Below are 27,281 nucleotides of genomic sequence, written 5' to 3'. Positions count from 1 at the left end.
GACTACAGAGCCATGAAATGGAGCGGAAGTGTGATGAAAAGTGTGCAAGGAAAAGTACAACATAAGTGAAAGTGAGGAGGGTGTTGTAGGGACTGCACAATGTAGCGAAGACAGTAGCGATCCTGTAGAGACAGGATGCCTATTTCGACATACAGGCTTAGGGTAGGAGTCGAACGCAAGGCACCAGGGCTGAAGAATAACCCAGTATGGTGTAGAGCATCAAGACAGCAAAGAGTAAAATGAGAGGCAGATGAGTAAGCACGACAACCATAATTGAGTTTAGACAGTACAAGAGAGGAGCGTGCTCGTATCAGCTCCCCAGGAAGTATAACTTACCTTAAGTAAGTTAGGGACCTTAAAACATTCAACTCAGAGGTAAGAGATATGGGGAGACCAAGACAAATGAGTGTTAAAGAATAACCCCATAAGTTTAGCAGAATCTATGCACAAAAGGGGATTACCATAAAGCGACAAAGAGGAACGAAGAATGACCTACTTCCGAGTAAAAGTCAGAGCACAAGTTTTAGTTGTGGAGAACTTGATGCCATGATTGATTGTCCAGGACGACACGGCATCAATCGCAAGTTGAAGATGCCGTTGGAGGAAAGGCAATTCATCACCTCGACATCGAAGGGTAAGATCGCTGACAGAGAGCTGAGAAGATGCCAGAGGAAAGGGAGTAAAGATGATTGAGGGCAACCAGGAAAATGAGCAAGTGCTCAGAACACTGCCGTGGGGTACACCTTCGTATTGCCGAAAAGAGGCAGAATGGTACAAACCCTCACTCTAAAGGAACGATTAGAGAGGAAGCTTTGTAGGAAGAGAAGGAGATTACCACGAGGGCCAAAGTAACAGAGTTGGGACAGAATACAGTATGCCATCTCCAGGTGGTGTCGTATGCCTTTTCCAGGTCAAAAAAGGACAACAGCAACAACAGAGATCTTTGCAGCAAAAGCAGTATGAATATAGACATCAGGTTCATCAAGACATCAGTCATGTTTTGACACTTGCGAAAGCCAAATTGAGAATGGGAGAGGTACCTACCTTGAGGTGCTTCCGGGGCTTAGTGTCCCCGCGGCCCGGTCGTCGACCAGGCCTCCTGGAGGTGGCGATAGTGTTCCAAAAACCACATCATACCGACATTGAACATGCATTCAAAGAGTATGGAGACGCAACTCGTGAGGGCAATGGGGCAGATGTCCTTAGGAGCTGTTCCTAGAGACCCTGGTTTCCGAATAGGAAAAACAAACACCTCAAGCCAGTCCTTAGGGACAGATGACGACTCGCAGATACGGTTAAACAGATTCAGTATATACTGAAATGTGCATTGAGGGAGATGACATTCATTATGAGATGTTTTGCCATCTGAGCCCGCTGCCATAGAACCGCAATGAGTCAGGGCAGACTGGAGTTTGGAAAGAGAGAAAGGATCATTATAGAGAAGCTGGAGATGCATGTGAAAATCTATGGAACAAGATTCATGAAGGTGCTTACGAATAAGGAAAGATGGAGGAAGACTAGAACTGGAGCCAAGAGTCGAAAAACGGGGAATCCAGTTGGGTGGCAACCGACACTGGATCCACCACAATAGAACCACTGAAGTGAAGGACTGGCGAGATATCTGGAACAAACTTATCAGATATCTTACAAATTTTCTTCCTGATCTGGGGCAGAGAAATATCAGTCAAAATGGTGAAGACAAAAGATTTCAAACTCGCACGTTTAGCCGTACGGACCGCACTTGTCTTGTGAAACGAAAGAAAACAAACAACCACCAATCTGCATCTGTCTTTCTTCTATGCTGCGCTCTTACAGCAGACAGCCGAAACACAGCCTGCAGTCCACCAGGGAATGCACTTCCACATGCCTCGGGAGGTAGAGCGAGGAATAGAGCGGAGGACAGCGTCTAATATGGTGTGATGAAAAAGGAGTAAGGCTTGAGGGAGAGGCAGATCAGAGTGGTCGAAAAGAGTAGCATGTAAGGTGAATAGATTCCAGTTAGCCTTGGCAAACTGCCACCTAGGGACGGAGACAGAAGGGTGAAAAGAAAAAAGGGTGACAAGGATGGGGAAATGGTTACCGTTATGGAGGTCACGAAGAACCCGCCATGTGAAATCTAAATAAAGAAACAGGGGCAGGAGAGAAAGATCAAGACAGCAGACGGTGCAAAAGCAGGTATCAACATAAGTGGGTATCAACATCAACATGAAACAATGGGTATAACTTTAAATATAAAGTATAAATAACACACACAAAGGGAACATTGGGTTTGTTAGGGGTACATAGTATGGTGTTTACATTCTTGTAAAGCTACTAGTACATGCAGCGTTTCCAGAAGGTTCTTAATCTAATGGATAATTTTAAGTAGGTAAATTGTAGCAAAATTTATAAAAAGTTGATAGATACTTTGTAAAAAAAAAATGAGAGAGATTACTAGGTATATTAAAGCACATCGATAGCTCTGATTGATTGCATTGACAGCTATCAACAGTCGCTACATGGTGCGGGAGAATAACTGTGTAAATCCTAGCATTTAACTAGGCATTTTTGTTGATCCGAACCGGGGTTTCCCAATGCAGGACAACGAGGCTAAGCAGACAGCAGCTTCCCGAGAAGGAGCTGCAAAGAAACACGTACCAGTAGGCGTGGGGGTAAAAATGACAAAGGTATCCACCAAATCAACTAGGTGTTTATGGATGAATAAATCATCAGGACGAGTAGAATCAACATGACTAAGATCAAAATACTTAGTCCATGTAGCAGAACCAAATAAAGCTTGGAACGTATTAGAACTGGAAGGAATCGTGTGAATGTGACTGCGGAGGGAACAGCACCGAGCACCCCCAGTAAGAGGGGGGTGGGACAAAGAGGCCCAGTTGTTACAATGAGAGATGGAGCCACTCCATGTGATGAGGTGGTCATCATTGGGAGCATGGGGCTCAACCCAGCCACAGAGGTGGGAGGGGGAGCAGATAGGGGTAGTTGGGACCTGGTGGACCAAGCACTCACAAGTCAAGTAGTAGAAGAGCTCCCAGAACCCCATCAAGCAGGGAGAGTCAGGAGCTGCCTAATCTGGGACCAATGCAGTGTGGGCTACAGAGCCCAGCTTTCCATCACAGTCCGACTTGGGGGCCTGGTCTCCCACCTTTCACGTCTTAGAAGTTAAAAAGAGGGTCAGATATCAGCATGTAAATGAATGAGTAAACATTTCATAAACAAACAAGGCCCCATACCCACCATGGAGCCACAATTAGAGGATAGACACCCAACAAGACAAAGGCCCCCCACCCCCAAGGGTGGAGGGCCCTTGTCTGGTGGGGTTATCTTGAGGTTATCTTGAGATGATTTCGGGGCTTTAGTGTCCCCGCGGCCCGGTCCTCGACCAGGCCTCCACCCCCAGGAAGCAGCCCGTGACAGCTGACTAACACCCAGGTACCTATTTACTGCTAGGTAACAGGGGCATTCAGGGTGAAAGAAACTTTGCCCATTTGTTTCTGCCTCGTGTGGGAATCGAACCCGCGCCACAGAATTACGAGTCCTGCTCGCTATCCACCAGGCTACGAGGCCCCCACGAGGGGGGCTACGAGGGGTGCACTGTAGATATACGCCCTACAATCGCAACCATAGGAATCAACAGCCCGTCAAGATATAATGGAAGCTCAGCACGATATAATTGGGCTCAGCATGAAGGAAAAGATTGACAATAAAGGTGTCCTCTTGCTCGACAATGCCGAGTACCACAGTTTTACGGGTGAGAGGGTGTGCCTCCCCAAAAACCCGGTGTCTAAACAGAAGAAAACATCTGAAAGAATAATCAAGAATTGCAAAACGTCACAAGGAAATAGCAATTAAACAGGAGAATTGGGAAGGAAAAATTAAACTTAATAGGAAAAAGTATTCAGCACAATTAGCGAAGATGGCAGCAAGAGCATTAGGCTTCAAAAGGACAGAGGACACTGTCCAATGGAGCATTACACTCTAGCATCTGCCAACCAAGCCCCCTCATGATGGCAATGGGCTGGAAAGGGAGGGGGAGATGAGAAAGACGAGAGGGTGAAGAATACTGCCCAGTGTAACACCAGTGTTAATAGGTAGAGTGGGTGAATTGGAATCATTCACAGAGACATACTGGAGCCTGTCACTAAGGTAAGACTCTAGGTATTGGAGGGATTAACCTCTTACTCCGTAATGTTGTAATTTAAGAAAGTTAATGTGTTAACAGTGTAAAAAAGTCTTAATGTAGGTCAACAAATAAATGAACAAGGGTACTCATTTCTTCCAAGAGCTGCATATACAAAGTTAATCATACTAATTGGTGCATGATTGGTCCTTTTTTGGGCCTGAAACCATTATGGCAAGAACTAAGTAAATTTTGTTTTGCTAAATAGGATTAAGGCTGCTTGTAGATTAACTCTTTAAAATATTTTAGACAAAATCTGCAGAGTTGATATTGGTCTATAATTGTTGACTTCAGTGAGATTGACACTTTAATGGACTAAGGTTACTCTTGCTTTTTTTCCCCTTAGAATATCAGGAAAGGTTTGGAGTTCAAATGATTTGTTGTAGAGCAATGAAATGGCTGGAGCTAAAAATCTAGAGGTTTCTTTGAAAATTAGGGTTGGTATGTGAACATATGATATCTGTGCATGGGGATCATTCATATACTGCAAATTACCTGATGCTCATCACCACCCAATAAAAATCTGCTATCAGAACAATAAAATTGTCTTCAAACAACACACAGCCTCTCTGTTTAAATCCATGAACATGCTAAATATACACTCGCTCTACACATTCTCTTGTGCTATTTACATGTACAAAACCTTGTTCCTAAATGCTAATCCTGATCTGAAACTCTCCATTGATAGATGTAATAGAACCCACGAGCACCACAACATAAATAAATATCTGTTTGATATAAATTAACAGTCATGCTAATATAATTGCTAGTATGGTTTATGTAATTCACAATCATCTTAATATAATTGCCAGATAGGATAATATAATTGACAGAGGATTATACGAATCCCGATAATATTATTGCTAATCAAGATAATATAATTTTGAAACAGGCTTTTTCACCCACAGGGTTATTGATCGATGGAACCAACTACCCGCCAATGCCATAACTGCCAAAATGTGCTGAATTTCAAAATATACCAGGAAAAAATCAAGGAAAATTGGGGGGGGGGGGGGGAAGGGAACCTTCAACAAGCTGCCTGCTTCCCGTTTTTATCAAGGCCACTAGGGTTAGTGGCCCTCAGGTAAATCAGGTAAAATATTATTCCAAGACAATTACAGCATAACTGATAAAGTTAGGCTAGAGTAATATAAATTTCTGGTAAATTTAGAGTGATGTAAATTTCTAGAGTAATATAAATTTAAATTTCATATTAACTTGACTGACAGTTATAAATGCCAATCTGCCTTCAATAAACTCTTCGGTGAAATATTTATAATCAAGAGTATTATTCATAAATATGCCTAAACAAAAAATATAAAATAGACATCAGTTTGCATATGAATCTGATGAGAAAATTCCTTGATTAACCTACATTTCCCTATCAATCAAATGGTCTCATCTTAAGTACGTCTCAGACTGTCTTCTTCACCAGCACCAATGCTAAATAATATTACAACAATAATGTCCATAACTTAGCTACAGAGTATATTACATTTTAAATAAATTTTCACAGAGAACAAAAACAGAAAGCACATTATTATTTACATCAATATGAAGAAAAACATTTAAAGCTTTGATTTATCTTTGCTAAACTAAAGAGAAAAAAAACTAAACTAAAAAAAAAATATTTCTATACTTATAAGGAATTTTGAATTTTCCTATAGTGACAGCTTCTCTAGTTCTTGCTTGGTCATTTAACTTTCATAAAAGAACAATATAATAAAATATCTTGATCTTTACCTTTCATGGTGAAGTGTATTTCTCAAACAAAATAGAATTACCTTTGAAGAACATCCAACTGACATTGTGATAGCAAACTGTTAGATTAAAGTTAAGTTAATATACCTGTATGTGCCTCATTATCCTTTAACATTCTTTTATTTACCTTCCACACTCTAAATGTTTAGCCTATTATCTGCATGTATCATTTTGTGCCTCTTCACATCACTAAGACGACTGAATCTCTTCCCACACTCGGGACACTCGTGAGGATTGTCACCTGAATGCACTAACATGTGCCTTATTATATTTCCACGTACTCTAAATTTTTTGCCACACTCGGCACATTGAAAAGGTCTCTCATCCACATGCACCATCCTGTGAGTCTTCATATTTCCATGCTGACTGAATCTCTTCCCACACTCTGGACACTCATGAGGTCTGTCACCTGAATGCACTAACATGTGAGTCGTCATACTTCCACGTTGACTGAATCTCTTCCCACACTCTGGACATTCATGAGGTTTGTCACCTGCATGCACTAACATGTGGCTTATTATATTTCCACGTACTCTAAATTTTTTGCCACACTCGGTACATTGAAAAGGTCTCTCATCCACATGCACCATCCTGTGAGTCTTCATATTTCCACGATCACTGAATCTCTTCCCACACTCTGGACACTCGTGAGGTTTATCACCTGAATGCACTAACATGTGCCTTATTATATTTCCACGTTCTCTAAATTTTTTGCCACACTCGGCACATTGAAAAGGTCTCTCATCCACATGCACCATCCTGTGAGTCTTCATATTTCTATGCTGACTGAATCTCTTCCCACACTCTGGACACTCGTGAAGTTTATCACCTGAATGCACTAACATGTGAGTCTTCATACTTCCAAGACGACTGAATCTCTTCCCACACTCTGGACACTCATGAAGTTTATCACCTGAATGCACTAACATGTGACGTTTCACATCTCCAGGACGAGTGAATACCGTCGGACGGGGACTGGTCAAGTCGTATACTGCAATTTCGGATACCGGGCTAGAAACAACTTCGTTCACTGAGAAGTTTGTACATACAAACCATTCCGTTCGTATATGCGCTGGTTTGTGTTCGCTGTTGTTCTCATCTGAATAAATACATGGCACTTGTTCATATAATTAGCGCTTCCATTATTAGAATTATTTATCCATTATTAGAATAACAAGGTGCAAACCATACCCCCTTACAGTTGAAATCTATTTATTTATATACAAGAAGGTACATTGGGTTGCGAGAGTACATAACATATATTAAGAGGTACATTGTAGCAAGATTTGAGATTAAAGGATTTAAGACTAACACGTTTAGAAACAAGGCGCACACGAAGGAGGCTATTATTTGTTATGCACCCCATACTCTACCAGTAAGTAGTGGAGCAAAACATAGATTACATGGTCATAAAGTCTTAATCAGACCAATTCAATTTCTTTCTTTATTATGCACCCCATACCCATCCCGTGAGCGGTGGTGTAAAGGATTACAGAGGCACATAATCGGTTCAGGAACTGAACCCTCTAGTTCGTTTAGCTAAGCAAATAACAATTTTTGACGCTAGTTACAAAATTATTAATATTATATATACATATGTACACACTCTCATACATACATGTACATATATATATATACGTATACACATATACATACACATGCATATCTAATCACCTACACAAATACACACATCAATAATCTTTGTGTCACAAGTGATCAACAAGAGGCTCACAAGTCACTATACAAGGCACTTTACATCCATGGTGAGTCACATAGTTACTAGTCTTGCTGCACACCCACCCAACTGGGCGGCAGCTTTATAGTCATGTGCTCCACACCCACCCAACTGGGCTGCAGCTTTACAGTCATGTGTTCCACACCCACCCAACTGGGCGGCAGGTTTACAGTCATGTGCTGCACACCCACCCAACTGGGCGGGAGCTTTACAGTCATGTGCATGCATTACCTACAGTAAGCAAATTTTGGATACTTTGCTAAGATTTCGGGCAGCACATCATTATGAATGAAATACTTACACATTTCTTGGACACTATTGATGGTGTTATCTCTAAATTCCGCGATTTTTTCACATTCCATTATATAATGATGCAAAGTATGCGAATAGTTCTGCTGACAGAGTTTACATTTAGTCAAATCTACATCAGCAGATGTTACAAACTCCCAGAGGTACTTGTAGCCGAGCCTAAGCCTAGCAGTGGTAACATCTAGAAGTCTGCTAACATTATTGGATGACCCATAGACGTGCGGTTCTTCCTGCATAATAGAATGATGATAGATGGAGTAACTGGTGTGAATTTCACTTTGCCTCAAGTCTCCGAAATTTAGTTGATGTTCCTGGGATATTGCTGCCCTCAGACTGCTCAAAGGCAGTCCAAGTTTGTAATCAATTCCCTCTTTACGAGCAAAAGTCTTGGGCAACTCATCAGTTCTCAGTGGCTAATTTTACATTATCATTTACAACTAACTTAAGTTAAATAACAACCAGTAAACAGACTGCTGTTTTCTAATTCTAGTTCAGGCACTTCCTGGGATAAAACGCGAACATTCCTTGAGGTGCTTATCTGTTTTTCCTCGTAACGGTCACTAAGCTTCCACAAATGTTCCTGTTTCTCTTTATTGCCCCTTGCGGCGACTGGACTTTAGCTTTTGATCAGAAACCAGTTGGTATTGCAAAGTTACCAGGGACACCTCACGGTACAGTAAGGGGATTAAAATATATAAAGCCAAGTTGTCCCTCACTGCCCTTTGATTCAGACGCTGGTGCCATCCTTCTACGTCAGTGTTGGTCCTCACCAGTCGCCTGAATGCACACCAGTTCCCCAATTCCCACACACTGTTGCACAGCCACGTATTTTTTTATGTAATGAGTTAATTGTGTCGTTAAGGGTGGACTGCTAGCCGACTTTTCTAATTCAGCAAACGCCTTACAATTATGTAATGCATACGTACCACATAAGTACGTGTGTGTTACACACGTACGTGTGTGTTACACACGTACACACACACACACACCTTGTCAAACACAAGACGAAGCTTGAAAAAGTTTAGTGGTATGCCAATAGGCTAGTCCCAGGACTAAGAGGCATGAGTTACAAGGACAGACTGCGAGAAATGCACCTCATGACACTGGAAGACAGAAGAGTAAGGGGAGACATGATCACTACCTACAAAATTCTCAGAGCAATTGATAGGGTACATAAAGATAAACTGTTTAACACGGGTGGTAGGCGAACAAGGGGACACAGGTGGAAACTTAGTACCCAAATGAGCCACTGGGATGTTAGAAAGAACTTTTTCAGTGTCAGAGTAGTTAATAGATGGAATGCATTAGGCAATGATGTGGTGGAGGCTGACTCCATACACAATTTCAAATGCAGATATGATAGAGCCCAGTAGGCTCAGGAATCTGTACATCAGTTGATTGCCAGTTGAGAGGTGGGACCAAAGAGCCAGAGCTCAACCCCCGCAACCACAACTAGGTGAGTATACACACAAACACACACACGTACACGTACACACATACACACGTACACACACACACAGACACAAACATACACACACTAATGCCTCTATTCACCTTAAAGTAAATAGTAACCTGAAAGTCAGGTAGCTGCTAAAGGCTGCATCTTGGGGATGTGTGTGTGTGTTAGATAAAAATATATGTTGTTTAGATATGATGGAGGAAAAGAGGCCGAGAGTCGGTACATTAGACAACCGACGCTTAGAAAGGTGGGGTCCAAGAGCTAACAGCTAAATCTTGGAAATAATAAATTACAATATTTAATACACACACATACATATTTCACATGAATTTGGCTGAGGGCACACTGAGGGCTGATGGCCCCGTTGACGGGGGCAGGAAGTCGGCGGTTGATCAAAGGCCTCCCCCATCCTCCACATACCTGAGGATTATTCCGGCTTAATTTTAAACGGAAGTAATGTCTTGGCATTTACGGCTTCAGCGGGTGGGCGGGTCCGTGGGTTTATTACACTATGAGTGAAAACAATCGCCTATTCTCTATTTTATATTGCCGCTTGTAGAGCTAGAAGCTGTTGCCTCTTGTGTGCGTTGCACAAGGGGATTAATATCTGGATTAACATCTTTCAATATTTCCAGTATTTTTTAAGGTATCGCTTAAATACCGAAGATACTGTTATTGGACACCGCTTAATTAACAATGTCTCAACAACGCAGGCTGAAGATGTGCGTGGCTCCTGCTATTGCAATGATGCGCATTAGTTGTCCCCTCTCTAACTTACCGTTCTAAATACCCCATCTCCATCTCTCGCAAACATTCCCCCCTCATACATCTCCCCCCTTTCCTCCTGTCCCCCTGTCCCTCACTTTGTCCCCTTGCCCACATTTTCTGTCCTCTGTCCCCGATCCCTTTCGCCCTGTCCCCTGTCCCCCTCTCTGTCCCCTTGTCCCCCCTTTCCATCTCTCTGTCCCCCTGTCCCTCTCTATCCCATTGTCCCTCTCTCTGTCCCCCCGTTCCTCTCTCTGTCCCCCCGTTCCTCTCTCTGTCCCCCTGTCACTCTCTGTCCCTCTGTCTCTCTCTGTCCCCCCGTTCCTCTCTGTCCTCCTGTTCCTCTCTCTGTCCCCCTGTCACTCTCTGTCCCCCTGTTCCTCTATGTTCCCCTGTCCATCTCTGTCCCTCTGTCTTTCTCTCTGTCCTCTGTCCCCTGTACCTCTCTGTCCCCCCTGCCCACTCTTTCTGTCCGCTGTCCTTCATCTGTCCCCCTCCCTTTCCTCCAGTCCCCCTATCCATCTCTGTCCCCTTGTCCCTGTCTCTGTTCCCCTGTCCCTATCTCTGTCCCCTGTCCCTCTCTCTGTCCCCCTTTCTGTCCCCCTCTTCCTGTCCCTCTGTCCCTGTCCTTCTCTGTCTGTCCCTGTCCCTCCCTCTGTCCCCCTGCCCACTCTTTCTCTCCCCTGCCTCTCCTCTGTCCCCTCTCTCTTGGTCTTCTGCCCCCCTCTCCTCCCTGTGTCCCCCGGTCCCCCTCTCTGACCCTGTCCCTCTGTCTCTGTCCCTCTGTCTCTGTCCCCTCTCTGTCCCTGTCTCCCTCCCTGTCCCACTGCCCCCCCTCTGTTCCCCCGTCCCTCCTCTGGCCCTGTTCGTCTGTCCCTGTCCCTCTGCTCCTATCCCTGTCCCTCTGTCTCTGCCTCTCCTTGTTTCTGCCATTCTCTGTGTCAGCCTATCTCTCTGTCTCTTTCCTCTATCTCTGTCATTCTCTCACTGATTTTGCATATCCTTATCTATCCGTCTCTGTGTCTAACATTCTCTCCCTGACTCTGTCTATATCTATTTTTCTGTCTCGTCTTCATCTCTTTCTCTCTCTCTCTCCTTCTCTCTCTTTCTCTCCTCTCTCTCTCCTTACATACATACATACATACATACATACATACATACATACATACATACATACATACATACATACATACATACATACATACATACATACATACATACATTTATTTAACACATGTAGTACACGCACAAGGGGACACAGGTGGAAGCTGAGTACCCAAATGTGCCACAGAGAGATTATAGAAAGAACTTAAGGTCAATTTTTTTTTATTGGAGTTAAAATTAACGTAGATATATGACCGAACCTAACCAACCCTACCTAACCTAACCTAACCTATATTTATAGGTAAGGTTAGGTTAGGTAGCCAAAAAAAGCTAGGTTAGGTTAGGTTAGGTAGGTTAGGTAGACGAAAAAACATTAATTCATGAAAACTTGGCTTATTAGGCAAATCGGGCCTTGAATAGTAGGCTGAGAAGTGCGTTCTGTCTATTAGGTACGACATATATATATATATATATATATATATATATATATATATATATATATATATATATATATATATATATATATATATATATATTTATATATATATATATATATATATATATATATATTTATATATATATATATATATATATATATATATATATATATATATATATATATATATATATATATATATATATATATATATATATATATATATATATATATATATATATATATGCGAACAAGCCTGAATGGTCCCCAGGACAATATGCAACTGAAAACTCACACCCCAGAAGTGACTCGAACCCATACTCCCAGAAGCAATGCAACTGGTATGTACAAGACGCCTTAATCCACTTGACCATCACGACCGGACAAAATGAGGTGATAGCCGAGGCTATTTGAACCACCCCACCGCCGGCACTCGGATAGTAATCTTGGGCATAGCATTTTACCAAATCACCTCATTCTTTGGGGCACACGTGAGGAACACAAATGCGAACAAGCCTGAATGGTCCCCAGGACAATATGCAACTGAGAACTCACACCCCAGAAGTGACTCGAACCCATACTCCCAGAAGCAACGCAACTGGTATGTACAAGATGCCTTAATCCACTCGACCATCACGACCGGACAAAATGAGGTGATAGCCGAGGCTATTTGAACCACCCCACCGCCGGCACTCGGATAGTAATCTTGGGCATAGCATTTTACCAAATCACCTCATTCTTTGGGGCACACGTGAGGAACACAAATGCGAACAAGCCTGAATGGTCCCCAGGACAATATGCAACTGAAAACTCACACCCCAGAAGTGACTCGAACCCATACTCCCAGAAGCAACGCAACTGGTATGTACAAGACGCCTTAATCCACTTGACCATCACGACCGGACAAAATGAGGTGATAGCCGAGGATATTTTGTGTTCCTCACGTGTGCCCCAAAGAATGAGGTGATTTGGTAAAATGCTATGCCCAAGATTACTATCCGAGTGCCGGCGGTGGGGTGGTTCAAATAGCCTCGGCTATCACCTCATTTTGTCCGGTCGTGATGGTCGAGTGGATTAAGGCGTCTTGTACATACCAGTTGCGTTGCTTCTGGGAGTATGGGTTCGAGTCACTTCTGGGGTGTGAGTTTTCAGTTGCATATTGTCCTGGGGACCATTCAGGCTTGTTCGCATTTGTGTTCCTCACGTGTGCCCCAAAGAATGAGGTGATTTGGTAAAATGCTATGCCCAAGATTACTATCCGAGTGCCGGCGGTGGGGTGGTTCAAATAGCCTCGGCTATCACCTCATTTTGTCCGGTCGTGATGGTCAAGTGGATTAAGGCGTCTTGTACATACCAGTTGCGTTGCTTCTGGGAGTATGGGTTCGAGTCACTTCTGGGGTGTGAGTTTTCAGTTATATATATATATATATATATATATATATATATATATATATATATATATATATATATATATATATATATATATATATATATATACATAATCTTTGGACAACACCCTCCAGTGGGACTCGAACCCAGAAAGCACAACTACCTTCCAGTAGCTGCCATAACTAGTATCCTTTAACCCACTACACCATCAGACCCTACAAAAGAAGAAGAGAGTTCGAGATATATATACATCCCAAACATCTCCACTTCCCGAGGGCACCAGATGAGTGTGGGGTCAGTCTGCATTTTTCGTCAAGCCACTGTCAATGTGAGAGAACTCGTGTCCAGCTTATAAGCCTATACTTGCATAAACCACAAGTGAAGATTAATAATCTTTGGACAACACCCACCAGTGGGACTCGAACCCAGAAAGCACAACTACCTTCCAGTAGCTGCCATAACTAGTATGCTTTAACCCACTACACCATCAGACTCTACAAAAGAAGAAGAGAGTTCGAGATATATATACATCCCAAACATCTCCACTTCCCGAGGGTACCAGATGAGTGTGGGGTCAGTCTGCATTTTTCGTCAAGCCACTGTCAATGTGAGAGAACTCGTGTCCAGCTTATAAGCCTATACTTGCGTAAACCACAAGTGAAGATTAATAATCTTTGGACAACACCTACCAGTGGGACTCGAACCCAGAAAGCACAACTACTAAAAAAAGGAACTTCTTTTCCACAACTCATAAAACGGAGGAAAGGGTCCTGAAAGATATTGTTAATAGAATCGTTATCCCTACAGACAAAAATCTGAGGATACAACTGACGATTTACTATAAAACCAGAAAAATGGCCAGCCTACTCATGAGAAACTCTCCAGACACAAAACAGAACGCTTTAAAAGAGACTAACGTCGTCTATGCCTTCAAATGCCCTCTTGGGGACTGTAAGCTCCAAAAAACCCAGTATATAGGCAAGACAACAACATCTCTTTCTAGGCGTTTAACGATGCATAAGCAACAGGGCTCCATTAAGGAACATATAATCTCTTCCCACAACCAAACCATCGCCAGAGAAATCCTAGTAAACAACACAGAAATCATCGATAGATACAGCGATAGCAGGCGGCTTGACGTTTGCGAGGCACTACACATCAAGAAGTCAACACCAGCAATCAACAGCCAATTAATGCACAACTATATTCTACCCACCTCAAGACTCCGCTCCAATATAGAAGCATCAAGAAATATGGACCAATAGGCTTTCTACATACACTTCGATTCAATACCCATTGTTTCGTGTTCTGTCTTGTGTTGATGAAATTAATACCCTATTAATGCCACCTCTTGTTCTGTCTTGTGTTGATGAAATTAATACCTTATTAATGCCACCTCACCCCATCCACCTCACTAAAATGTAGATATAAAATCGGAGATGCGTAAGTTCTATTCAGTTGTGTATTTGTAAACTAAAGTCTTTGAAAATGTAATAAGTTTTACGAAACGCGCTCGTGTCGCGTCAGACTAGAAATAAAAATGAATTTTGGAGAATTGATTTTTGATTTACCTCCAACAGTGAAAAGAAATGTACGAAAGATTGAGAAAATTCGTGTTAGAATTATTAATCTTACTTTTTCGGTCATATTTAATAATATATATATATATATATATATATATATATATATATATATATATATATATATATATATATATATATATATATATATATATATATATATATATATATATATATATATATATATATATATATATATATATATATATATATACACACATACATATCTAATCACCCACCGAAATACACACATCAATAATCTTTGTGTCACAAGTGATCAACAAGAGGCTCACAGGTACATTGGGATTGAGAGGATACATAGCATAGTAATTACTATGCTATGTAAAGCCACTAGTACGCACAGCGTTTCGGGCAGGTCCTTAATCTAAGAAAAATTTAAGTAGGTATTTACCTGCAAAATTTATAAAAATGATAAAAGTTACATAGCAAGAAAAAAATAAAAGATGAGAGAAAATTGTAGGCATATTAAAGTACATAGGTAGCTCAGATTGATTGCAATGACAGCTTGAATGGTAGTTTAACAAAAATTAATAGGCACAATACAGCATATGGCTAGCACATAAAAAACAGCAATGAACACAATGATAAAGTTGTTTGGATTAAGTACATAAAGATTGGGTGATTAAGTAACACTAGATACAGAGCAAATTTAAAGCTCAGTGTAGGAAACTACGAAGATGAAATTAGGTACTTTTTGTTTTTGTTTTTAAATGAGGCAAAAGTTTGACAGTTTTTCAATTCACTAGGGAATGAGTTCCATAGACTAGGTCCCTTAATTTGCATAGAGTATTTACACAGATTAAGTTGACCCTGGGGATATCAAAGAGATATATATTTCTGCTGTGGTGATAATGGGTCCTATTACATCTGTCCAGGGAGAAATTCAGAGCATGGTTTACATTTAAGAACAGGGTTTTGTAAATGTAATTGACACAAGAGAATGTGTGGAGGGAGTAAATATTTAGCAAGTTAAGGGATTTAAACAAAGGAGCTGAGTATTGTCTGAAAGCAGAGTTTGACATTATTCTGATAGCAGATTTTTGCTGGGCGATGATGGGCTTACGGTGGTTTGCAGTGGTAGACCCCCCATGCACAGATACCATAATTAAGATAGGGATAGATTAGTGCATAATATAGTGAGAAGAGAGCAGAGTTAGGAACATAATATCTTATTTTGGAGAGTATTCCAACTGTTTTAGAGACTTTCTTAGTTATGTGTTGAATGTGGGTGCTGAAGTTGAGTCTCTTGTCTAGGAATAGGCCAAGAAACTTGCCATCATTTTTATTACTGATGTTAATGTTGTCTATCTGTAGCTGAATTGCAGTCGATGATTTGCTTCCAAATAAGATGTAGTAGGTCTTTTCTATGTTTAGTGTTAGTTTGGTAGTTGACATCCATAAGTGGACTTTTTAATTCATAATTCACAACATTATTTAGTGTATGTGGGTTGAGGTCTGAATAGATAAGGGTAGTATCGTCAGCAAACAATATAGGTTTGAGAATATTAGAGACGTTAGGCAGATCGTTTACATATATAAGAAATAGAAGAGGTCCTAAGATACTGCCCTGTGGCACTCCAACGGTAATTGGTAGAGTGGAAGAAGTTGTGATATTGATGGTTACATATTGGTGTCTGTCACTAAGATAGGATCGGATGTAGTCAAGGGCAAGGCCTCGGATTCCATAATGCTGGAGTTTAAGTAAGAGGTAGTTGTGATTAACAGTATCAAAGGCTTTTCTTAGGTCAATGAAGATTCCAATCGGAAACTCATTTTTGTTAAGGGCTGAGTAGATTATGTCAAGGAGACTAATGATTGCATCGTTGGTGCTCTTTTGGGACCGGAAGCCAAACTGGCTAGGGGCTGAGTATGTCGAATTTTACGAGGTAGGAAGAGAGCTGTTTGTAAATAATTTTTTTCAAATATTTTTGATAGAATGGGTAGATTTGATATTGGTCTATAATTGTTTATGTCCGCCGGATTGCCTTCTTTATGGACTGGCGTTACTCTTGCTTTTTTAAGGATATCAGGGAAGGTGTGACACTCTATAGATTTGTTGAACAGTAGGGCTATGGGTGGGGCAAGGGCATGGCAGGCGCTCTTGTACACAATGGATGGAATTTCACTGGTGTTCCCTGCCTTGGCTTTTAGAGAGTTTATGATGGACACAACATCTGCCGGGCTGATTGGTGAATCGAGAAGAGAGTTTGGAATAGCTGCTTGAGAGATATGTGTTAATATGTGTCTGAGTCTGTGGAATTTTACTGGCAACATTAGCACCAACCGATGAAAAGAAACTATAAAATTCATTTGCCATTTCTAAATCAGTTGACGGTATATCCCCATTCTTGTAGAGTTTTATTTGGTTATGTGAGTGTTGTTTAGTTCATAATATACTAGAGATGGTTTTCCAAGTGTTTTTCATGCTGCCTTTTGCTTCACTGAATCTATTCACATAATATGCAAGTTTTGCCTTTCTTATGATACTGGTAAGCATTGATGAGTACATTTTAGCTACTTCCCTTGAAACTAGGCCAATCCTAAGTTTTTTTCATATTCATCTTTCTTGTTGATTGAGTTGAGAATGCCACTTGTGAGCTATGGATTGTTTAATCTTTTGTCAGTTACTTGCTTGGAGAGACAGACTACCCAGCAAACATTTTCATGTTTTTAAAACATCCTAAAAACGACATTTCATTGTTTTCAGCACGTTTAGAAAAGTTTTTTTGAGAACTTTTATATACGACCTTAGAACGTAAATAATTAACATTTCTAAAAACTTTTTTATAATCTTTTAAGTACCTACATTAAAACATTTAGGGTAAATTAGGGTATAATCATTTTTTAATTCAAATCTGAAATAGAAAGGGAGAGAAAGAAAGAAGACATATCTGAGAAAGAAATGGACATCCTATATATGTATGTGTAAATTACAAATAAATAGGGTACAAAAAGAGAATTAAAATATTATATTTATTTAATTAAGAATGAGTAATACAACAAAATATATGTAATAGCTCGAAATATATAGACTATATCTATAACAGAATATGAAAGTAAAAATTTAAAAATCTATAAAAATCTATATATGCAATATGTGAACACAATAGATTTTGTGATCAAGCAGCCTGTGATTCATGTCATGCTGAGATCAGTCTGACGTTACAAGCAGTTATTGTTACTTAAAACTAAAACAAGTAAAATTTTCCGAGTATACATATAACACTATAGTTTTTCTATGACTAATAATGAAAATCTATTGATCAAAAGTTTAGGACTAATTAACTAAAAATAAAAATCTACAAGTGAATGTAAACACAGTCAAGTATAATATTCATGTAGAAAGAGAAAGAAAAAGAGAGAGAGAAGGAAAGAAAGAGAAAGAAAGAAAGGGAGAAGAGAGAGAAAAGAAAAAAACAGTCATGTATAATATTCATATTAGCACCATGCAATATAACTTAGATTAAGTAAAAATCTCAGACATTTTTAAATCAAATGAAATATGAGAGCCAGAGAGAGAGACCCAGAGAGCAAGAGCCAGAGAAATAGAGAGCCAGAGAGAGAGAGAGAGAGCCAGAGAGAGCCAGAGAGAGAGAGAGAGCCAGAGAGAGCGAGAGAGCCAGAGAGAGAGAGAGAGAGCCAGAGAGAGCCAGAGAGAGAGAGAGAGCCAGAGAGAGCGAGAGAGAGAGCAACCTGTCCTCTTAAAAAGAACGTCAACATTTGCCGTTTGACTCTACGGCTGTTTTTGGACGTTATTTTGTGTAAAACTACGTCTATTTTCGCTTCCATGGACTATCTCTTGTTATACAATGAAATACCACACTCTTATTATTCTATAACTCACTGACTATGCTCTGATATTTGTTCTTCAAGTAAAAATATATATATTTTTGCCTTAATTAGGCCATAATCCAGAAAATTCCAGCCTATCGATCTTTATATTTAGAAAAACATCTAATAAATTTGGAAATGAATTTTTCGTTCGCCGACAGTTGCCTGTTACTATTTAACCCTCCATGCTTTAATGTCGCTGGTCATTGTGACTTTCCCAGGATTTATATAGGTTTTGTAGTAGCATTTAGTCAGACTACAGTAATTTAACTAATGGGAAACCTCTATAGTTGTCGTAAATTAATAATAATCATTTATCAAATAATAAATTAGCAAACATATGCAACATTTTATGTTACGACTTTTCGGGTAGGCCGTTCTGTTTGTTTACAACCCCAATGGTTCAAAATACACAATACTTTTAATATATAAGTGACTAAGTATGCTCTAATATATGGTCCTCAATGAAAATTATCGTTTTTTTTTGTTAATTTGGCCATAATGAATAAGTTTCCTTACTGTTGATCTTTATATTAAGAAAAACATCTAAACAAATTGGTATTGTGTTTTCGTTCAGATAAAGTTTCCAGATACTATTTCCTAGTTATCAATTAATGTAGGTGGTTATTTTAATTCGCGGCTACCAGGGGCTTTCTCCCATTATACAATATTAATGTACTCACTAACTATTCTCTGGTATCTGTTCTTCAAGTAAAATTACCTATTTTTTTGTTTAATTAGTCCATAATTCATAAAATTCCTTCAGGTCGATCTTTATATTTAGATAAAACATCTAATCAATTTGGAATTTAATTTTTCGTTCACCTGCAGTTACCAGCTACTATTTCATTGTTATATTTTATGTCGCTGGTCATTACAATTTTCCAAGAATTTAAACAGCTAAACAGCAAGTAGCATCTTGTTAGAGTACAGGAATTTACCTATGGAGAACCTCGATAGCTGCCGAAAATTATTAATGATTATATATGGAATTTAAAATAATGAATTACATACCATTTCGTATGTTACGTCTTTGGCGGGTACCCAGCAAACATTTTCATGTTTTTAAAACATCCTAAAAACGACATTTCATTGTTTTCAGCACGTTTATAATTACGTTTAGAAAAGGTTTTTTGAGAACTTTTATATACAACCTTAGAACGTATATAATTAACATTTCTAAAAACTTTTTTATGATCTTTTAATTACCTACATTAAAGCGTTTAGGGTAAATTAGGGTATAATAATTTTGTAATTCATATCTGAAATAGAAAGGGAGAGAAAGAAAGAAGACATATCTGAGATAGAAATGGACATCCTATATATGTATGTGTAAATTACAAATAAATAGGGTACAAAAAGAGAATTAAAATATTATATTTATTTAATTAAGAATGAGTAATACAACAAAATATATGTAATAGCTCGAAATATATAGACTATATCTATAACAGAATATAAAAGTAAAAATTTAAAAATCTATATATGCAATATGTGAACACAATAGATTTTGTGATCAAGCAGCCTGTGATTCATGTCATGCTGAGATCAGTCTGACGTTATAAGCAGTTATTGTTACTTAAAACTAAAACAAGTAAAATTTTCCGAGTATACATATAACACTATAGTTTTTCTATGACTAATAATAAAAATCTATTAATCAAAAGTTTAGGACTAATTAACTAAAAATAAAAATCTACAAGTGAATGTAAACACAATCAAGTATAATATTCATGTAGAAAGAGAAAGAAAAAGAGAGAGAAGGAAAGAAAGAGAAAGAAAGAAAGGGAGAAAGAGAAAGAAAAGAAAAAACAGTCATGTATAATATTCATATTAGCACCATGCAATATAACTTAGATTAAGTAAAAAATCTCAGACATTTTTAAATCAAATGAAATATGAGAGCCAGAGAGAGAGACCCAGAGCCAGAGAGAGAGAGCGAGAGCCAGAGAGAGAGCGCCACAGAGCCAGAGAGAGAGCGTGAGCCAGAGAGAGAGAGAGAGCCAGAGAGAGAGAGAGAGCCAGAGAGTGAGAGAGAGAGAGCCAGAGAGAGAGAGCCAGAGAGAGAGAGAGAGCCAGAGAGAGAGAGAGAGAGCCAGAGAGAGCGAGAGCCAGAGAGAAAGAGAGCCAGAGAGAGCGAAAGAGCCAGAGAGAGCGAGAGAGCCAGAGAGAGAGAGAGAGAGAGAGAGAGAGAGAGAGAGAGAGAGAGAGAGAGAGAGAGAGAGAGAGAGAGAGAGAGAGAGAGAGAGAGAGAGAGAGAGAGAGAGAGAGAGAGAGAGAGAGAGAGAGAGAGAGAGAGAGAGAGAGAGAGAGAGAGAGAGAGAGAGAGAGAGAGAGAGAGAGGAGAGAGGGAGAGACGGAGAGAGAGAGAGAGAGAGAGAGAGAGAGAGAGAGAGAGAGAGAGAGAGAGAGAGAGAGAGAGAGAGAGAGAGAGAGAGAGAGAGAGAGAGAGAGAGAGAGAGAGAGAGAGAGAGAGAGAGAGAGAGCCAGAGAGAGAGAGAGAGAGAGAGAGAGAGAGAGAGAGAGAGAGAGAGAGCCAGAGAGAGAGAGAGAGAGAGAGAGAGAGAGCCAGAGAGAGAGAGAGAGCCAGAGAGAGAGAGAGAGAGAGAGAGAGAGAGAGAGCCAGAGAGAGAGAGAGAGAGAGAGCCAGAGAGAGAGAGAGAGCCAGAGAGAGAGAGAGAGAGAGAGAGAGAGAGAGAGCCAGAGAGAGAGAGAGAGAGAGCCAGAGAGAGAGAGAGAGAGCCAGAGAGAGAGAGAGAGAGCCAGAGAGAGAGAGAGAGAGCCAGAGAGAGAGAGAGAGAGAGAGCCAGAGAGAGAGAGCAAGAGAGCCAGAGAGAGCGAGAGAGAGAGAGAGCGAGCCAGAGAGAGAGAGAGCCAGAGAGAGAGAGAGAGAGCAAGAGAGCCAGAGAGAGAGAGAGAAAGAGAGAGACAGACAGAGACAGAAAGACACACACACAACAAAAGAGGAGACAGAACAAAATTAAGGCAAGGAGAGAGAAGACAGAACAGAAACAACAGAGAGAGGAGGGAAATGAGAAATCATTGAAGAGAAGGGGAAGAGAAACACAAGATAAGAAAAAGATACAAGAAAAATATACAAGATAAAAATGACATAAATGAATACCACAAATATAAAAAGTAAAGGAAGAGAGAAGCTAGAAGAGACAGGAAACGAGAGGTGTTAGAAGAGAGGAGGAAAGGAGAGATTAAAAGACAAGAAAAACAGGAGAGAAACGTAAAAGAAATAAAAAAAAAGGGACATTTGTGAGGAGAGAAAATAAAGAGACCAGAGAAGACCATATATCAAGAGTGTGAGGATAAAGACTTATATATTTTCTTAGTAGACATCCTCTGGCTCTTGTTGCCCCTCTTGTATACGAATTGTACTTGCAAGTTTTCCCTGAAAAGATATTAACAAAATTAATATTTAATTATTTATTTATATAAATTACACACACACAAACTTAATATATATATATATATATATATATATATATATATATATATATATATATATATATATATATATATATATATATATAATATATATAGACCAGAGACCAATTATATATATATATATATATATATATATATATATATATATATATATATATATATATATATATATATATATATATATATATATATATATATATATATATATATATATATATATATAATTTCGTAAACCTCACCCTGTAAACATTCATGTTTCTACATGTTAAACAAGCTACGAGGATGAGGGAAGGGGATGTTCCCTCCATGCTGGATATTATATTTACCAGGAAAGAGAAAGATATATTTATCATTCAGTACCTCCCTCCTTTGGTACCTCCCTCCTTTTACCCAAGTGACATGGTCACTTGGGTAAAAGTGACCATGTCTTTTTGGGAATAAAGTATGCAATGCATTATAATCTGGAAGAAAATGAGCTTGAAGCAGTTGAAAAACCTGACTTGTGGAGAGGTCATTATGGGGAACTCAGATATTTCCTTAAGGAATTTGACAAACACTTGCTGTTAGGACATGAAGTAAATGAGATGTATGTCAAGTTTTGTGAAATATATGATAATGGCACAACAAAATTTATACTAAAGCAGAGATGCAGAACTAGGAAAAGGGGAAAAATTGCCCAAACATACAAGCAATACAAAGATGCGAGAAACAACAATAGCAGTAAGGAGAGGGGCAGAAAGACTGACTTTCGGTCATATTCAACAACACAAATATACATACACACACACACATTATTGGAAAAAATTGGAATTGGAATATTGGAAAAAATAATTAAAACTAAATGGGTAGAACACCTGGAGAGAAATGATATAATTTCAGACAGACAGTATGGTTTTCGATTTGGAAGATCCTGTGTATCGAATTTACTCAGTTTCTATGATCGAGCAACAGATATATTACAGGAAAGAGATGGTTGGGTTGACTGCATCTATTTGGACCTAAAAAAGGCATTCGACAGTTCCACATAGAGAGGTTGTTCTGGAAACTGGAAAATATTGGAGGGGTGACAGGTAAGCTTCTAATATGAATGAAAAATTTTCTGACATAGAAAAATGAGGGCAGTAATCAGAGGCAATGTATCGGACTGGAGAAATGTCACAAGTGGAGTACCACAGGGTTCAGTTCTTGCACCAGTGATGTTTATTGTCTACATAAATGATCTACCAGTTGGTATATAGAATTACATGAACATGTTTGCTGATGATGCTAAGATAATAGGAAGGATAAGAAATTTAGATGATTGTCATGCCCTTCAAGAAAACCTGGATAAAATAAGTATATGGAGCACCACTTGGCAAATGGAATTTAATGTTAATAAATGCCATGTTATGGAATGTGGAACAGGAGAACATAGACCCCACACAACCTATACATTATGTGAGAAATCTTTAAAGAATTCTGATAAAGAAAGAGATCTAGGGGTGGTTCTAGATAGAAAACTATCACCTGAGGACCACATAAAGAATATTGTGCGAGGAGCCTATGCTACGCTTTCTAACTTTAGAATTGCGTTTAAATACATGGATGGTGATATACTAAAGAAATTGTTCATGACTTTTGTTACGCCAAAGCTAGAATATGCAGCTGTTGTGTGGTGCCCAACAACAGAAGTTGGCCCATATCTTAAGAAGCACATCAACAAACTGGAAAAGGTGCAAAGACATGCTACTAAGTGGCTCCCAGAACTGAAGGGCAAGAGCTACGAGGAGACGTTAGAGGCATTAAATATGCCAAAACTAAAAGACAGAAGAGGTGATATGATCACTACATACAAAATAGTAACAGGAATTGATAAAATCGACAGGGAAGATTTCCTGAGACCTGGAACTTCAAGAACAGGAGGTCATAGATTGAAACTAGCTTAACACAGATGCTAAAGAAATATAAGAAAATTCACTTTCGCAAATAGAGTGGTAGACGGTTGGAACAAGTTAGGTGAGAAGGTGGTGGAGGCCAAGACTGTCAGTAGTTTCAAAGCGTTATATGACAAAGAGTGCTGGGAAGACGGTCTCATCCTTTAACTACACTTAGGTAATTACACACACACACACACATACATATTATATATATATATATATATATATATATAATATATATATATATATATATATATATATATATATATATATATATATATATATATATATATATATGTCGTACCTAGTCGCCAGAACGCACTTTTCAGCCTACTATGCAAGGCCCGATTTGCCTAATAAGCCAAGTTTTCATGAATTAATATATTTTCTCTATTTTTTTTCTTATGAAATGATAAAGCTATCCATTTCATTATGTATGAGGTCAATTCTTTTTTTATTGGAGTTAAAATTAATAGAGATATATGACCGAACCCAACCTATCTTTATAGGTTAGGTTAGGTAGCTGAAAATGTTAGGTTAGGTAGTCGAAAAAACATTAATTCAAGAAAACTTGGCTTATTAGGCAAATCGGGCCTTGCATAGTAGGCTGAGATGTGCGTTCTGGCTACTAGGTACGACACATTATATATATATATATATATATATGTCGTACCTAGTAGCCAGAACGCACTTCTCAGCCTACTATGCAAGACCAAATTTGCCTAATAAGCCAAGTTTTCATGAATTAATTGTCTTTCGACTACCTAACCTACCTAACCTAACCTAACCTAACTTTTTCGGCTACCTAACCTAACCTAACCTATAAAGATAGGTTAGGTTAGGTTAGGTAAGGTTGGTTAGGTTCGGTCATATATCTACGTTAATTTTATATCCAATAACAAAAAATTGACCTCATCCATAATGAAATGGGTAGCTTTATCATTTCATAAGAAAAAAATTAGAGAAAATATATTAATTCAGGAAAACTTGGCTTATTAGGCAAATCTGGCCTTGCATAGTAGGCTGAGAAGTGCGTTCTGGCTACTAGGTACGACATATATATATATATATATATATATATATATATATATATATATATATATATATATATATATATATATATGTCGTACCTAATAGCCAGAACTCACTTCTCAGCCTACTATGCAAGGGCCGATTTGCCTAATAAGCCAAGTTTTACTGAATTAATATATTTTCTCAAATTTTTTTCTTATGAAATGATAAAGCTACCCATTTCATTATGTATGAGGTCAATTTATTTTTATTGGAGTTAAAATTAACGTATATATATGACCGAACCTAACCAACCCTACCTAACCTAACCTAACCTATCTTTATAGGTTAGGTTAGGTTAGGTAGCCGAAAACGTTAGGTTAGGTTAGGTTAGGTAGGTTAGGTAGTCGAAAAAACATTAATTCATGAAAACTAGGCTTATTAGGCAAATCGGGCCTTGCATAGTTGGCTGAGAAGTGAGTTCTGGCTACTAGGTACGACATATATATATATATATATATATATATATATATATATATATATATATATATATATATATATATATATATATATCGGACAATTAGTAAAAAAAAAAAAAAAAAAAATTTAAATTATTTTACCTTGTACCTAGATCCACCAGGCCTGTTTGGTGCCTGTTTCAGTACTTCAGACATCTGGAAGGTCACATCCTCCTCCTCAACTTGTGGATGTGCGTTGATAGATGATTCTGTAAAATTAAGTTATTTATATAATAATAAATTCAGTATAACAATAATATTCTGTAAAATTAAAAGTAATTTATACATCAATCAGATAAAACTCTCCAGAGATGGTGATACACAACATATAAAGGACAAGTTTCAGAACAAAATATGCATTTAGGAATAAGGTTTTGTACATGTAGGTAGCACATGAGAAAATAAGTGGAAGGTGATCAAGTTTATATTAACATGTTAATGACTTTGTTAAGGCTTTGCAAGAATGAAAAAATATTAATAATATAATATCACCTACCAATTAATTGTACATCATTTATAAGTCAATTATTTGCATTATTATTATTCAATACTAATGATATAAAAATGCATTTTGTAATCTACTATTTATGCAAGTATTAAGCACAGGATCATGAAATAAACTGCAAAATACTGTAATGGATAAACCAATTAAGTTTACATTTTCCTATAGCTAAGTCAGTCAGTTCTATTAGCAGCAGAGAACAATTATGCCCAACCTCTATTAAATGAAACAATCTTAAGAGCAAGTGATAGAAATATAATCATTTATGCTTGGGATTATGGAATGGTTCCAAATATGAAAAATATTAAGTTTTTTGGTTAAAATTTTTTAACTTAAAATTTACATTTTTAAGTGAATTTTAAACTTTAAAAAAATTATTTAATTTTTTGGTTACTTACTTAAAATAACATTATATAGTTCTTGTTTTTGTAGAAATGCCAATTTCTTCTTTTGCCCTTCCAGACTGTATAGTGACCACAGGCCGTTTGTTCATATCTTCATTATTCTTCGAACTGTGGTTGCACAATCAGACCCACGTACACTGGTTAAAAGCATCACCTAAAAGCAACAACAAAAATGTAGTACACTGACGAATTTTGAATATATATATATATATATATATATATATATATATATATATATATATATATATATATATATATATATATATATATATATATATATATATATATATATATATATATGTCGTACCTAATAGCCAGAACGCACTTCTCAGCCTACTATTCAAGGCCCGATTTGCCTAATAAGCCAAGTTTTCATGAATTAATGTTTTTTCGTCTACCTAACCTACCTAACCTAACCTAACCTAGCTTTTTTTGGCTACCTAACCTAACCTTACCTATAAATATAGGTTAGGTTAGGTTAGGTAGGGTTGGTTAGGTTCGGTCATATATCTACGTTAATTTTCACTCCAATAAAAAAAAATTGACCTCATACATAGAGAAAAGGGTTGCTTTATCATTTCATAAGAAAAAAAATATAGTAAATATAATAATTCAAGAAAACTAGGCTTATTAGGCAAATCGGGCCTTGAATAGTAGGCTGAGAAGTGAGTTCTGGCTACTAGGTACGACATGTATATATATATATATATATATATATATATATATATATATATATATATATATATATATATATATATATATATGTATATATATATATATATATATATATATATATATATATATATATATATATATATATTAGTTGATTTTATACCCGCATTAGGTCAGGTGATAATACAATGAAGGTGAAAACATGGGGGGATACATAAGGGATAAACATAGG

The 27,281-nt window shown here is 38.2% G+C and overlaps 1 long non-coding RNA gene across 1 annotated transcript in view; it reads right to left on the bottom strand.

Annotated features, from left to right (window-relative positions):
* Window positions 1-21,426: 21,426 nt before the first annotated feature.
* Window positions 21,427-27,281, bottom strand: part of LOC138365125 (uncharacterized) — a 59,638-nt gene continuing 53,783 nt past the window's right edge. Inside the window, exons 2-3 of the long non-coding RNA XR_011228670.1 lie at window positions 25,574-25,680; window positions 21,427-21,970 (exon numbers count right to left, since the gene is read on the bottom strand). This is a non-coding gene — a long non-coding RNA (uncharacterized lncRNA). The remainder of the gene's footprint in view (window positions 21,971-25,573; window positions 25,681-27,281) is intronic.

Source organism: Procambarus clarkii, chromosome 15 (assembly GCF_040958095.1).
Source record: "Procambarus clarkii isolate CNS0578487 chromosome 15, FALCON_Pclarkii_2.0, whole genome shotgun sequence".
In the NCBI taxonomy this organism is placed as follows: Eukaryota; Metazoa; Arthropoda; class Malacostraca; order Decapoda; family Cambaridae; genus Procambarus; species Procambarus clarkii.
The sequence above is the reverse complement of the archived record's forward strand: the minus strand, read 5'-3'. Positions and strand labels throughout refer to the sequence as shown.